The sequence below is a fragment of the Peromyscus leucopus genome, chromosome 1, assembly GCF_004664715.2.
Source record: "Peromyscus leucopus breed LL Stock chromosome 1, UCI_PerLeu_2.1, whole genome shotgun sequence".
Taxonomy (NCBI): domain Eukaryota; kingdom Metazoa; phylum Chordata; class Mammalia; order Rodentia; family Cricetidae; genus Peromyscus; species Peromyscus leucopus.
This window is the reverse complement of record NC_051063.1, coordinates 161,962,634-161,968,633: the sequence shown is the minus strand read 5'-3', so window position 1 is coordinate 161,968,633 and position 6,000 is coordinate 161,962,634. Positions and strand designations below refer to the sequence as shown.

The 6,000-nt window shown below is 52.6% G+C and overlaps 1 long non-coding RNA gene across 1 annotated transcript in view; it reads left to right on the top strand.

The window, feature by feature from the left end:
- The window catches only part of LOC114698929, a 13,453-nt gene extending 10,494 nt beyond the window's left edge, over nt 1–2,959 (top strand). Inside the window, exon 2 of the long non-coding RNA XR_003735434.1 lies at nt 2,559–2,959. This is a non-coding gene — a long non-coding RNA (uncharacterized LOC114698929). The remainder of the gene's footprint in view (nt 1–2,558) is intronic.
- The last annotated feature ends 3,041 nt before the right edge of the window (nt 2,960–6,000 follow it).

Sequence of the window (6,000 nt, the reverse complement as noted above, 5' to 3'; positions counted from 1 at the left end):
TTTTGGAAGAGGAAGACACTGCTGTGTCTGGGGCTTTCTATGTCCCTCTCCTTGCTATGAGCAGCAGTGAAGCTGGGGAGGGGTTGCCCCCACCTTCCGATGAGGTAGAGTTGAGGTGACCTCCTGGTCACAGGGATTTGCTCACATAACTAAAGTGGAAAAAAAAATTAGAATTTAGGCCGTACAAAGGGCTGGGCGTTTTCCCACCATAAGAAAACCCAACCTGAGGATGCTGTGGCACCCACCCATGGCCCGGCCTGGGATTTTCCTCACATCCCCTCAAAAAGAAAAGTCAACTTGAGAACAAACCTAATATTACAGAAGACCCCAGACCAGGAGAAAAGCCAAGAAACCAAGTTAGTATCTCAGTTAGTGCCTGTGACCTGGAAATATTAGCTACATAATCGAAAAATCTGACTTGTTTTGGTTTTTTGTTTGTTTGGGTTTTTTTTGTGTTTTTTGTTTGTTTGTTTGTTTGTTTTTTTGAGACAGGGTTTCTCTGTGTAGCTTTGTGCCTTTCCTGGATCTCGCTCTGTAGACCAGGCTGGCCTCGAACTCACAGAGATCCACCTGCCTCTGCCTCCTGAGTGCTGGGATTAAAGGCGTGCGCCACCACCGCCCGGCTTGGTTTTGTTTTAATGATGTTTGCAGTTATTTGTACCCCAAACAACCAAACTGGTGTATGAAGGGGCTCTGTGGACCCACAGTGTCTGCACTTTCACTGGGGGACACAGTATGTATGGTTTTTCACTGAGTCTGAGTCGTTGTATGGTGATTTGGGCTTCGGTCGGTACGAGAGTCTCTGGGCATTGTGAGTGCTTGCTCCAGCCAGGTCAGGGGTCCTCAGACAGTCGGGGTTCCACCAGCCTGGACATAAGAACCATGGAGCATTTGGACCTGTTCTTCCTTAAAGCACAGCAAGCAAGAGGAACCGTAAGACAAAGACAGCCTGTAGGGGCCGGGAACTCAAGTGTCCTCTTGCCAGTGCGCTGGGATGGGAGCGCCCGGTTGTGTGACAGGCGCCGGGAGAGAGTGGGTGGCACCAGAAGGTGCCCTTGGGAGTCCCATACCCACCAGAGGATGGGGAGCAGCTCAGTGCAGGTGGAGCGTCCACAGCAACGGGCGGGGGGGGGCTCACATACTCTGCCAGAGGCGTCTCTGGACATGTGCACTTGTTCACGTGGGGCAGCCATGCTGGACTGAGCCACTCGGACAGCGCCCCTGAGCACAAAACACAAGCCACACTGACAGCCCTCCGGATCAGGTGCCAGGCAGTTGTCAAAGGGCAGTGTGTGCACCGGAGCTGCGACATGAGTCTCAGAGCCGACAGCGGCTGTGGGAAGAGCAGGCTGGGGCTAGAGGAAGACAGCTGGCCTGCCTGACTGAGCATTGCTCTGCTGAGAGGGACTGCTGTGAAGATGTGGTGGCCATGTGATGGTGACAATGATGGATGTACCGGGGTGGTGATGGTGGTGGAGGTTGTGATGGCTGTGGTAGTGGCGATGGTAGTGATGGAGATGGTGGTGATGGTGGCCACAGGGTTCTTGTGCCAGGCGCACTGAGAAGGGCCTGAAGCTGTTTGTTAGCTCTCCAGGGCTGGGGTGCGGCTCAGCAGTAGCTCCCTTGCCTAGCGTGCAGGAGGTCTGCATTCTGCCCTCAGGGCTGCAAAAATAAACAAGCAAAAAAGTAAATAACCTATCATCACAACTAAATGAAAAGAAAAGAAACAAACAGGACCTCCGCGAGCTGCTTCTCATGGGGCCTGTCCCTGAAAGACTCCACATGTCCAGTGGCCTGCCAGCAGCTGGGAGATCACAGGGTCTCAGCAGGGCCACCTCCAGGCCTCTGTCCTGGCCAGCCCTCACTGCCAGCCGCTGCAGCTCCCTGTGCCCTGTTGGAAACAGTTCTGAACCTCAGGCCAAAGTCCCGAACAGTTTTTATCCTGTCTCAGCGGGAGTAGCTGTTCGTTAGATCTTAGGTTTTGCAGCCTGCCTGTTTGGCTTCAGATCTCAGCTCAGCCACCTGGGCAGGTCTCCCAGTGTGTGCCACCCAGCACAGTGGCAACCAGCCCCCACTAGCCAGGGCAGGCCCTGTGTCTTTAGGGGCTGAGAAACCTCACATTTCCTGGAGCTATTTCACACTCAATTTTTGTTTGTTTCCTTGAGGTAAGATTTTGCTGTATAGCCCAGACTGGAGTGAACTCACAATCCTCCTGCCTCAGCCTTCTGAGTGCTAGGCTAACAGGCCTTGGCCGCCACCCCAGGCTGCCACTGTTTAGAGTTACTGTGGCTGGCAGCTGCATCTGATGTGGCAGGATTAAACTGTGGGCAGGGCTGTGTTTCCTGTGCCCCTTCTAGTGGTAGAGACATGAGTGCGCAGGCGCGCCTGGCTTCGACCTGTGTCTCAGTGTCTGCTCTTCCCCAGTGTCAGTCCCACCCACAGTGAGCCCTTGATTGACAGGCTGGGTGGCCCTTCATTGGTCGACTCTCACGACTGCACAGGTGGGCATGACAGCCTCACTCTTGACATTTTTGTTTTTATTTTGTTTTATTTTAAAGGGTACAGAGCACAGAAGTGTTCGGCAACTCTCCCAGGGGCACACAGAAAGTGGTGGAGCTGGGTTCTCATCAAGGCAGCTTGGCTTTGGGATCTGGGTTTTCCTCAACGCTGCACAGGCAAGTGGAGACATTCCTTACCTTGAAGGAGAATGGAATGAAGTGCAATCCCAGGACTTGGGATAGGCTGAGCCAGGAGGATATAAGATCAAGGCAAGTCTGACCTGCATAGTTTGGGACCCTGCCAAAAAAGAAAAAAGAAAAAGAAAAAAAGACAAGAGCAGAGCCGGTCCTAGCAATGTGGACATGCAATCTCCGCTACACTGGAGGTTGAGGAGAGAGCATGGGAAGTTCATGCCCAGCAGGGACCACTTAGCAAGTCTGGTCTCAAAATAGAAAAAAAACACAAAAAGGTTAGGCATGTAGCTTAGTGGAAAGCACCTGCCTAGAATCCCCCAGTGAGGGGCTGGGGTGTGACTCAGTGGTGGAGCCCCTGCCTAGAATCCCCCAGTGAGGGGCTGGGGTGTGGCTCAGTGGTAGAGCCCCTGCCTAGAATCCCCAGTGAGGGGCTGGGGGTGTGGCTCAGTGGTAGAGCCCCTGCCTAGAATCCCCCAGTGAGGGGCTGGGGTGTGGCTCAGTGGTAGAGGTCTTCTCTTACATGCACAAGGCCCTGGCTTTGGTCCTTGGAACTGAAAATCATGATCACAGTGACTGCTGAAACTGCTTAATGCTGTTGACAAAGATTGCCTGGCAGCAAGACGAGGACACGGGAAGTGGACATTTGTCCTTTGGGCACTGGCCAGTACCTATTGCCACCACTAACCTCATCCCAGCCTCTGCCAGGCCATGCCCCCAGGGGCCAAGCCTGGGTCAGGCAGACACCAATTGGAGAATCCTGTTCCCAGGCTACAGGACAGATTCAAGAAGGAGCCAATCAAAGCTGCCGGGACATTGTGAACTGATGTTTGGGTTTCCTCGGGACTCTTTCTCTTGCCGGGCAGAAGTTGAGGGACTGCCAAGGATGTTCTGGGAGATTTTGTCTGTAGGAGGAGCCAGTAGGGTGGGAAGCAATGCAGAGCCACCGAGGCGGGCAGGGCTGATAACGGCTCAGTTGGAGTTCTTGAAGGAGCCAGGGCTGAAGTCCCACAGCATTCATGAGGGAAGCCAACCCAGTGAACAGTCTAAGTGGGAGGACACAGTGGGCACGGTGAAATCCAGGGCAAGTACCCCTTACCACACACTCTCATCAAGGCACTGAGGTGGGCGTGCATAAAGCCACCAATCAAATGTAGAGGATGAGTCTGTCCAGACTCCTGGGACTGGGACTGGGACACCCCATCTTAGTTTCTTTTCTATGCTGTAATAAAACACCATGACCAGGCTGGAGAGATGGCTCAGTGGTTAAAGACCACTGGCTGCTCTTCCAGAGGTCCTGAGTTCAATTCCCAGCAACCACATGGTGGCTCACAACCATCTGTAATGAGATCTGGTGCCCTCTTCTGGACTGCAGGCAGAACACTGTATACATAATAAATAAATAAATAAATAAATCTTAAAAAGAAAAAACCCACCATGGCCCAGGATGAGCTTGGGGCTCGGGGTTCTAAAGGGTTAGGGTCCATAATGGTGGGGACAGCATGACGTGACAACAGGGGCCAGAACGGCGTCTTGGGCAGCAGCTGAGACCTCACATCTCAAACTGCAAAGAGGAAGCAAAGGCCACATGCCAGAAACAGGGCATAGTTTTTGAAACCTCAAAACCTACCCCCAGTGACATACTTCCTCCAACAATGCCATACCTCCTAAACGCACCCAAACACTGTTATCCACTGGGGACCAAGCATGGGGACATTGCATGCAAACCACCATACTCCCCTAGAACCTCTGGGGTGTGACCCTGCCTCCTTAGATGGATGTCGTGCCCTGGACTGGCTTTACTTGTGTCTGTCAGTCAGGATGTGGACTGAGGAGCATGGAAATGGGGGAGGGGGAACCTGTCAAGAAAGTTTTTGGTGGGGAATGTAGCTCAGTGGTAAAGCACTTGCTTACCTAGTTATATGTAAGGTCTTGGATCCTGCTCTGGCACCGCCACCATCCCCCAACCCCTCAAGCCTATGCTGCACAGTGAGACTCAGAAGAAAAGCAAGATGCTGGGAAGATGATTGCTTTTGCACAGAGCCAGAGTTTGGTTTCCAGCACCCACATCGGGTGGCTCATGACTGCCTGCAGCTTTAACTCCAAGGGATCCAATGCGTGCGCGCCCACACACCCACACACACCCACACACACACACACACACACACACACACACACACACGCACACGCACACACACACACAAACTTTGGAAAAGAAAACTAAAACACACCATGCCATCCCCGGTTGGCTCTCTGTACCTCCTACTTTTGGATCAGGATGTAAGCACTCAGCTGCTGCTCTAGCGCCATGCCTGCCTGATGGCTGCCATGCTCCCCTGTAGCTGGAGTTTTCTCTCCGAGTCCCGCCAAGCCCTGGCAGTTCCTTAGCCCTCTTATAAAATAAACATACAGCCGCTTATATTATTTAAACTGCTTGGCCATTAGCTCAGGCCTATCATTGTCTAGCTCTACTCTTATATTCAGCCCATTTCTATTAACCTATACTTTGCCACGTGGCTCGTGGCTTACTGGTACCTTACATCTTCCTTGTCCTGGCAGTGGCTCCAGGCAGTCTCCTCCTTCCCTTCCTGTTCCCTCAATTCTCCTCTCTGTTAGTCCCGCCTATACTTCCCATCTGGCTACTGGCCAATCAGCGTTTTATTAACACATTTGCCATACAGAACATCACACAGCACTCCCCACCATGATGGTCAAGAACTCTGACCCTCCAGAACTGTAGGCTACAAATAAAATGTTTTTTATAAGTTGCCATGGTCATGGTGTCTTATTACAAGATAGACAAGTAACTAGGACACGGACTCAGATCTGTGGCTGTCTTAGGACTGGCTGACACTTACCAGAAGGGCAGTCAGGGCAGGCCCTACTGCTGTTCATCTCCACAGCTTCCCGTGATGCTGATGGTCAGGGATAGCCTCTTGAGGACCAAAGATGTGGAAAAGAAAGCATTGGTGCAGGGATTTAGGCCCAGTGACAGGGTGGCCTGGAGTCGGGGGTGGGGGTGGGGTGGGGGAGAGGGGATGAGTGGATTGGGGGAGTGTGGGTAAGTTGGCCGTCAGGTTCAAGGTCACAGGTGTGACAAGGCCTGGTGTGTTCAGCTGCTTGTGTCTTGTGATTTTCCTCGGGAGAGCTGAAAGAAATGTTTGCTTGTTCACCCCAAACAGGAAGAAAGATGACGGGCCAAGGAAAGTTTCCCTCCAGCCCAGTCCGGCCCAGCCCAGCCCAGCCCAGCCAGGAAATACTTTTATTAGGGTTACTAACAGGAGCGTGGGCAACTCAGAGCCGCTGCACC